Below are 7,552 nucleotides of genomic sequence, written 5' to 3'. Positions count from 1 at the left end.
AGAGTGCAGGACTCTGGCGGCTGACCACACTTTTTGGAAGTCAGTTTTATGAATATGTTTACCCCAAATCAAAAGTCAAAAGTCACCAATCTCACAGAGTATCTGCAAAATATTTCAGAACAGAATATGCATTAGCTAACTTCATTTCGGAAGAGATGCCTTATGTTTCCCTGACATTTTTTTATTTGCCATGCCAACCAATTTCCATTTATGTCATCATAGATTCGCACATATCTCGCCCTCGCCTAGCCTAGTGCTCGTTTCAAATGACAGTCTTCCTCGTCGGCCGGAATAGCTCAGTTGGGAGAGCGTTAGACTGAAGATCTAAAGGCCCCCGGTTCAATCCCGGGTTCCGGCACAGAGTGCAGGACTCTGGCGGCTGACCACACTTTTTGGAAGTCAGTTTTATGAATATGTTTACCCCAAATCAAAAGTCAAAAGTCACCAATCTCACAGAGTATCTGCAAAATATTTCAGAACAGAATATGCATTAGCTAACTTCATTTCGGAAGAGATGCCTTATGTTTCCCTGACATTTTTTTATTTGCCATGCCAACCAATTTCCATTTATGTCATCATAGAATTCGCACATATCTCGCCCTCGCCTAGCCTAGTGCTCGTTTCAAATGACAGACTTCCTCGTCGGCCGGAATAGCTCAGTTGGGAGAGCGTTAGGACTGAAGATCTAAAGGCCCCCGGTTCAATCCCGGGTTCCGGCACAGAGTGCAGGACTCTGGCGGCTGACCACACTTTTTGGAAGTCAGTTTTATGAATATGTTTACCCCAAATCAAAAGTCAAAAGTCACCAATCTCACAGAGTATCTGCAAAATATTTCAGAACAGAATATGCATTAGCTAACTTCATTTCGGAAGAGATGCCTTATGTTTCCCTGACATTTTTTTATTTGCCATGCCAACCAATTTCCATTTATGTCATCATAGATTCGCACATATCTCGCCCTCGCCTAGCCTAGTGCTCGTTTCAAATGACAGACTTCCTCGTCGGCCGGAATAGCTCAGTTGGGAGAGCGTTAGACTGAAGATCTAAAGGCCCCCGGTTCAATCCCGGTTCCGGCACAGAGTGCAGGACTCTGGCGGCTGACCACACTTTTTGGAAGTCAGTTTTATGAATATGTTTACCCCAAATCAAAAGTCAAAAGTCACCAATCTCACAGAGTATCTGCAAAATATTTCAGAACAGAATATGCATTAGCTAACTTCATTTCGGAAGAGATGCCTTATGTTTCCCTGACATTTTTTTATTTGCCATGCCAACCAATTTCCATTTATGTCATCATAGATTCGCACATATCTCGCCCTCGCCTAGCCTAGTGCTCGTTTCAAATGACAGTCTTCCTCGTCGGCCGGAATAGCTCAGTTGGGAGAGCGTTAGACTGAAGATCTAAAGGCCCCCGGTTCAATCCCGGGTTCCGGCACAGAGTGCAGGACTCTGGCGGCTGACCACACTTTTTGGAAGTCAGTTTTATGAATATGTTTACCCCAAATCAAAAGTCAAAAGTCACCAATCTCACAGAGTATCTGCAAAATATTTCAGAACAGAATATGCATTAGCTAACTTCATTTCGGAAGAGATGCCTTATGTTTCCCTGACATTTTTTTATTTGCCATGCCAACCAATTTCCATTTATGTCATCATAGATTCGCACATATCTCGCCCTCGCCTAGCCTAGTGCTCGTTTCAAATGACAGACTTCCTCGTCGGCCGGAATAGCTCAGTTGGGAGAGCGTTAGACTGAAGATCTAAAGGCCCCCGGTTCAATCCCGGGTTCCGCACAGAGTGCAGGACTCTGGCGGCTGACCACACTTTTTGGAAGTCAGTTTTATGAATATGTTTACCCCAAATCAAAAGTCAAAAGTCACCAATCTCACAGAGTATCTGCAAAATATTTCAGAACAGAATATGCATTAGCTAACTTCATTTCGGAAGAGATGCCTTATGTTTCCCTGACATTTTTTTATTTGCCATGCCAACCAATTTCCATTTATGTCATCATAGATTCGCACATATCTCGCCCTCGCCTAGCCTAGTGCTCGTTTCAAATGACAGTCTTCCTCGTCGGCCGGAATAGCTCAGTTGGGAGAGCGTTAGACTGAAGATCTAAAGGCCCCCGGTTCAATCCCGGGTTCCGGCACAGAGTGCAGGACTCTGGCGGCTGACCACACTTTTTGGAAGTCAGTTTTATGAATATGTTTACCCCAAATCAAAAGTCAAAAGTCACCAATCTCACAGAGTATCTGCAAAATATTTCAGAACAGAATATGCATTAGCTAACTTCATTTCGGAAGAGATGCCTTATGTTTCCCTGACATTTTTTTATTTGCCATGCCAACCAATTTCCATTTATGTCATCATAGATTCGCACATATCTCGCCCTCGCCTAGCCTAGTGCTCGTTTCAAATGACAGACTTCCTCGTCGGCCGGAATAGCTCAGTTGGGAGAGCGTTAGACTGAAGATCTAAAGGCCCCCGGTTCAATCCCGGGTTCCGGCACAGAGTGCAGGACTCTGGCGGCTGACCACACTTTTTGGAAGTCAGTTTTATGAATATGTTTACCCCAAATCAAAAGTCAAAAGTCACCAATCTCACAGAGTATCTGCAAAATATTTCAGAACAGAATATGCATTAGCTAACTTCATTTCGGAAGAGATGCCTTATGTTTCCCTGACATTTTTTTATTTGCCATGCCAACCAATTTCCATTTATGTCATCATAGATTCGCACATATCTCGCCCTCGCCTAGCCTAGTGCTCGTTTCAAATGACAGTCTTCCTCGTCGGCCGGAATAGCTCAGTTGGGAGAGCGTTAGACTGAAGATCTAAAGGCCCCCGGTTCAATCCCGGGTTCCGGCACAGAGTGCAGGACTCTGGCGGCTGACCACACTTTTTGGAAGTCAGTTTTATGAATATGTTTACCCCAAATCAAAAGTCAAAAGTCACCAATCTCACAGAGTATCTGCAAAATATTTCAGAACAGAATATGCATTAGCTAACTTCATTTCGGAAGAGATGCCTTATGTTTCCCTGACATTTTTTTATTTGCCATGCCAACCAATTTCCATTTATGTCATCATAGATTCGCACATATCTCGCCCTCGCCTAGCCTAGTGCTCGTTTCAAATGACAGACTTCCTCGTCGGCCGGAATAGCTCAGTTGGGAGAGCGTTAGACTGAAGATCTAAAGGCCCCCGGTTCAATCCCGGGTTCCGGCACAGAGTGCAGGACTCTGGCGGCTGACCACACTTTTTGGAAGTCAGTTTTATGAATATGTTTACCCCAAATCAAAAGTCAAAAGTCACCAATCTCACAGAGTATCTGCAAAATATTTCAGAACAGAATATGCATTAGCTAACTTCATTTCGGAAGAGATGCCTTATGTTTCCCTGACATTTTTTTATTTGCCATGCCAACCAATTTCCATTTATGTCATCATAGATTCGCACATATCTCGCCCTCGCCTAGCCTAGTGCTCGTTTCAAATGACAGTCTTCCTCGTCGGCCGGAATAGCTCAGTTGGGAGAGCGTTAGACTGAAGATCTAAAGGCCCCCGGTTCAATCCCGGGTTCCGGCACAGAGTGCAGGACTCTGGCGGCTGACCACACTTTTTGGAAGTCAGTTTTATGAATATGTTTACCCCAAATCAAAAGTCAAAAGTCACCAATCTCACAGAGTATCTGCAAAATATTTCAGAACAGAATATGCATTAGCTAACTTCATTTCGGAAGAGATGCCTTATGTTTCCCTGACATTTTTTTATTTGCCATGCCAACCAATTTCCATTTATGTCATCATAGATTCGCACATATCTCGCCCTCGCCTAGCCTAGTGCTCGTTTCAAATGACAGTCTTCCTCGTCGGCCGGAATAGCTCAGTTGGGAGAGCGTTAGACTGAAGATCTAAAGGCCCCCGGTTCAATCCCGGGTTCCGGCACAGAGTGCAGGACTCTGGCGGCTGACCACACTTTTTGGAAGTCAGTTTTATGAATATGTTTACCCCAAATCAAAAGTCAAAAGTCACCAATCTCACAGAGTATCTGCAAAATATTTCAGAACAGAATATGCATTAGCTAACTTCATTTCGGAAGAGATGCCTTATGTTTCCCTGACATTTTTTTATTTGCCATGCCAACCAATTTCCATTTATGTCATCATAGATTCGCACATATCTCGCCCTCGCCTAGCCTAGTGCTCGTTTCAAATGACAGACTTCCTCGTCGGCCGGAATAGCTCAGTTGGGAGAGCGTTAGACTGAAGATCTAAAGGCCCCCGGTTCAATCCCGGGTTCCGGCACAGAGTGCAGGACTCTGGCGGCTGACCACACTTTTTGGAAGTCAGTTTTATGAATATGTTTACCCCAAATCAAAAGTCAAAAGTCACCAATCTCACAGAGTATCTGCAAAATATTTCAGAACAGAATATGCATTAGCTAACTTCATTTCGGAAGAGATGCCTTATGTTTCCCTGACATTTTTTTATTTGCCATGCCAACCAATTTCCATTTATGTCATCATAGATTCGCACATATCTCGCCCTCGCCTAGCCTAGTGCTCGTTTCAAATGACAGTCTTCCTCGTCGGCCGGAATAGCTCAGTTGGGAGAGCGTTAGACTGAAGATCTAAAGGCCCCCGGTTCAATCCCGGGTTCCGGCACAGAGTGCAGGACTCTGGCGGCTGACCACACTTTTTGGAAGTCAGTTTTATGAATATGTTTACCCCAAATCAAAAGTCAAAAGTCACCAATCTCACAGAGTATCTGCAAAATATTTCAGAACAGAATATGCATTAGCTAACTTCATTTCGGAAGAGATGCCTTATGTTTCCCTGACATTTTTTTATTTGCCATGCCAACCAATTTCCATTTATGTCATCATAGATTCGCACATATCTCGCCCTCGCCTAGCCTAGTGCTCGTTTCAAATGACAGACTTCCTCGTCGGCCGGAATAGCTCAGTTGGGAGAGCGTTAGACTGAAGATCTAAAGGCCCCCGGTTCAATCCCGGGTTCCGGCACAGAGTGCAGGACTCTGGCGGCTGACCACACTTTTTGGAAGTCAGTTTTATGAATATGTTTACCCCAAATCAAAAGTCAAAAGTCACCAATCTCACAGAGTATCTGCAAAATATTTCAGAACAGAATATGCATTAGCTAACTTCATTTCGGAAGAGATGCCTTATGTTTCCCTGACATTTTTTTATTTGCCATGCCAACCAATTTCCATTTATGTCATCATAGATTCGCACATATCTCGCCCTCGCCTAGCCTAGTGCTCGTTTCAAATGACAGTCTTCCTCGTCGGCCGGAATAGCTCAGTTGGGAGAGCGTTAGACTGAAGATCTAAAGGCCCCCGGTTCAATCCCGGGTTCCGGCACAGAGTGCAGGACTCTGGCGGCTGACCACACTTTTTGGAAGTCAGTTTTATGAATATGTTTACCCCAAATCAAAAGTCAAAAGTCACCAATCTCACAGAGTATCTGCAAAATATTTCAGAACAGAATATGCATTAGCTAACTTCATTTCGGAAGAGATGCCTTATGTTTCCCTGACATTTTTTTATTTGCCATGCCAACCAATTTCCATTTATGTCATCATAGATTCGCACATATCTCGCCCTCGCCTAGCCTAGTGCTCGTTTCAAATGACAGACTTCCTCGTCGGCCGGAATAGCTCAGTTGGGAGAGCGTTAGACTGAAGATCTAAAGGCCCCCGGTTCAATCCCGGGTTCCGGCACAGAGTGCAGGACTCTGGCGGCTGACCACACTTTTTGGAAGTCAGTTTTATGAATATGTTTACCCCAAATCAAAAGTCAAAAGTCACCAATCTCACAGAGTATCTGCAAAATATTTCAGAACAGAATATGCATTAGCTAACTTCATTTCGGAAGAGATGCCTTATGTTTCCCTGACATTTTTTTATTTGCCATGCCAACCAATTTCCATTTATGTCATCATAGATTCGCACATATCTCGCCCTCGCCTAGCCTAGTGCTCGTTTCAAATGACAGTCTTCCTCGTCGGCCGGAATAGCTCAGTTGGGAGAGCGTTAGACTGAAGATCTAAAGGCCCCCGGTTCAATCCCGGGTTCCGGCACAGAGTGCAGGACTCTGGCGGCTGACCACACTTTTTGGAAGTCAGTTTTATGAATATGTTTACCCCAAATCAAAAGTCAAAAGTCACCAATCTCACAGAGTATCTGCAAAATATTTCAGAACAGAATATGCATTAGCTAACTTCATTTCGGAAGAGATGCCTTATGTTTCCCTGACATTTTTTTATTTGCCATGCCAACCAATTTCCATTTATGTCATCATAGATTCGCACATATCTCGCCCTCGCCTAGCCTAGTGCTCGTTTCAAATGACAGACTTCCTCGTCGGCCGGAATAGCTCAGTTGGGAGAGCGTTAGACTGAAGATCTAAAGGCCCCCGGTTCAATCCCGGGTTCCGGCACAGAGTGCAGGACTCTGGCGGCTGACCACACTTTTTGGAAGTCAGTTTTATGAATATGTTTACCCCAAATCAAAAGTCAAAAGTCACCAATCTCACAGAGTATCTGCAAAATATTTCAGAACAGAATATGCATTAGCTAACTTCATTTCGGAAGAGATGCCTTATGTTTCCCTGACATTTTTTTATTTGCCATGCCAACCAATTTCCATTTATGTCATCATAGATTCGCACATATCTCGCCCTCGCCTAGCCTAGTGCTCGTTTCAAATGACAGTCTTCCTCGTCGGCCGGAATAGCTCAGTTGGGAGAGCGTTAGACTGAAGATCTAAAGGCCCCCGGTTCAATCCCGGGTTCCGGCACAGAGTGCAGGACTCTGGCGGCTGACCACACTTTTTGGAAGTCAGTTTTATGAATATGTTTACCCCAAATCAAAAGTCAAAAGTCACCAATCTCACAGAGTATCTGCAAAATATTTCAGAACAGAATATGCATTAGCTAACTTCATTTCGGAAGAGATGCCTTATGTTTCCCTGACATTTTTTTATTTGCCATGCCAACCAATTTCCATTTATGTCATCATAGATTCGCACATATCTCGCCCTCGCCTAGCCTAGTGCTCGTTTCAAATGACAGTCTTCCTCGTCGGCCGGAATAGCTCAGTTGGGAGAGCGTTAGACTGAAGATCTAAAGGCCCCCGGTTCAATCCCGGGTTCCGGCACAGAGTGCAGGACTCTGGCGGCTGACCACACTTTTTGGAAGTCAGTTTTATGAATATGTTTACCCCAAATCAAAAGTCAAAAGTCACCAATCTCACAGAGTATCTGCAAAATATTTCAGAACAGAATATGCATTAGCTAACTTCATTTCGGAAGAGATGCCTTATGTTTCCCTGACATTTTTTTATTTGCCATGCCAACCAATTTCCATTTATGTCATCATAGATTCGCACATATCTCGCCCTCGCCTAGCCTAGTGCTCGTTTCAAATGACAGACTTCCTCGTCGGCCGGAATAGCTCAGTTGGGAGAGCGTTAGACTGAAGATCTAAAGGCCCCCGGTTCAATCCCGGGTTCCGGCACAGAGTGCAGGACT

General features: G+C 44.3%; 19 non-coding genes across 19 annotated transcripts; all 19 read left to right on the top strand.

Moving 5' to 3' along the window:
- The first annotated feature begins 285 nt into the window (after positions 1–285).
- On the top strand, positions 286–358 carry Trnaf-gaa. Its single transcript has one exon. It is a non-coding gene; the product is annotated as a tRNA-Phe (tRNA).
- Positions 359–645: 287 nt separating this feature from the next.
- On the top strand, positions 646–719 carry Trnaf-gaa. The gene has a single exon. It is a non-coding gene; the product is annotated as a tRNA-Phe (tRNA).
- Positions 720–1,363: 644 nt separating this feature from the next.
- On the top strand, positions 1,364–1,436 carry Trnaf-gaa. The gene has a single exon. It is a non-coding gene; the product is annotated as a tRNA-Phe (tRNA).
- A 644-nt stretch (positions 1,437–2,080) lies between these two features.
- On the top strand, positions 2,081–2,153 carry Trnaf-gaa. Its single transcript has one exon. It is a non-coding gene; the product is annotated as a tRNA-Phe (tRNA).
- Positions 2,154–2,439: 286 nt separating this feature from the next.
- On the top strand, positions 2,440–2,512 carry Trnaf-gaa. The gene has a single exon. It is a non-coding gene; the product is annotated as a tRNA-Phe (tRNA).
- A 286-nt stretch (positions 2,513–2,798) lies between these two features.
- On the top strand, positions 2,799–2,871 carry Trnaf-gaa. Its single transcript has one exon. It is a non-coding gene; the product is annotated as a tRNA-Phe (tRNA).
- Positions 2,872–3,157: 286 nt separating this feature from the next.
- Trnaf-gaa lies at positions 3,158–3,230 on the top strand. The gene has a single exon. It is a non-coding gene; the product is annotated as a tRNA-Phe (tRNA).
- Positions 3,231–3,516: 286 nt separating this feature from the next.
- On the top strand, positions 3,517–3,589 carry Trnaf-gaa. The gene has a single exon. It is a non-coding gene; the product is annotated as a tRNA-Phe (tRNA).
- A 286-nt stretch (positions 3,590–3,875) lies between these two features.
- Positions 3,876–3,948, top strand: Trnaf-gaa. The gene has a single exon. It is a non-coding gene; the product is annotated as a tRNA-Phe (tRNA).
- Positions 3,949–4,234: 286 nt separating this feature from the next.
- Positions 4,235–4,307, top strand: Trnaf-gaa. Its single transcript has one exon. It is a non-coding gene; the product is annotated as a tRNA-Phe (tRNA).
- A 286-nt stretch (positions 4,308–4,593) lies between these two features.
- Trnaf-gaa lies at positions 4,594–4,666 on the top strand. Its single transcript has one exon. It is a non-coding gene; the product is annotated as a tRNA-Phe (tRNA).
- A 286-nt stretch (positions 4,667–4,952) lies between these two features.
- Positions 4,953–5,025, top strand: Trnaf-gaa. The gene has a single exon. It is a non-coding gene; the product is annotated as a tRNA-Phe (tRNA).
- A 286-nt stretch (positions 5,026–5,311) lies between these two features.
- On the top strand, positions 5,312–5,384 carry Trnaf-gaa. The gene has a single exon. It is a non-coding gene; the product is annotated as a tRNA-Phe (tRNA).
- Positions 5,385–5,670: 286 nt separating this feature from the next.
- Trnaf-gaa lies at positions 5,671–5,743 on the top strand. Its single transcript has one exon. It is a non-coding gene; the product is annotated as a tRNA-Phe (tRNA).
- Positions 5,744–6,029: 286 nt separating this feature from the next.
- Positions 6,030–6,102, top strand: Trnaf-gaa. Its single transcript has one exon. It is a non-coding gene; the product is annotated as a tRNA-Phe (tRNA).
- Positions 6,103–6,388: 286 nt separating this feature from the next.
- On the top strand, positions 6,389–6,461 carry Trnaf-gaa. The gene has a single exon. It is a non-coding gene; the product is annotated as a tRNA-Phe (tRNA).
- A 286-nt stretch (positions 6,462–6,747) lies between these two features.
- On the top strand, positions 6,748–6,820 carry Trnaf-gaa. Its single transcript has one exon. It is a non-coding gene; the product is annotated as a tRNA-Phe (tRNA).
- A 286-nt stretch (positions 6,821–7,106) lies between these two features.
- Positions 7,107–7,179, top strand: Trnaf-gaa. Its single transcript has one exon. It is a non-coding gene; the product is annotated as a tRNA-Phe (tRNA).
- Positions 7,180–7,465: 286 nt separating this feature from the next.
- Trnaf-gaa lies at positions 7,466–7,538 on the top strand. Its single transcript has one exon. It is a non-coding gene; the product is annotated as a tRNA-Phe (tRNA).
- The last annotated feature ends 14 nt before the right edge of the window (positions 7,539–7,552 follow it).

Source organism: Haliotis rufescens, unplaced genomic scaffold, assembly GCF_023055435.1.
Source record: "Haliotis rufescens isolate VD_foot unplaced genomic scaffold, xgHalRufe1.0.p SCAF_21, whole genome shotgun sequence".
NCBI lineage: Eukaryota > Metazoa > Mollusca > Gastropoda > Lepetellida > Haliotidae > Haliotis > Haliotis rufescens.
The sequence above is the reverse complement of the archived record's forward strand: the minus strand, read 5'-3'. Positions and strand labels throughout refer to the sequence as shown.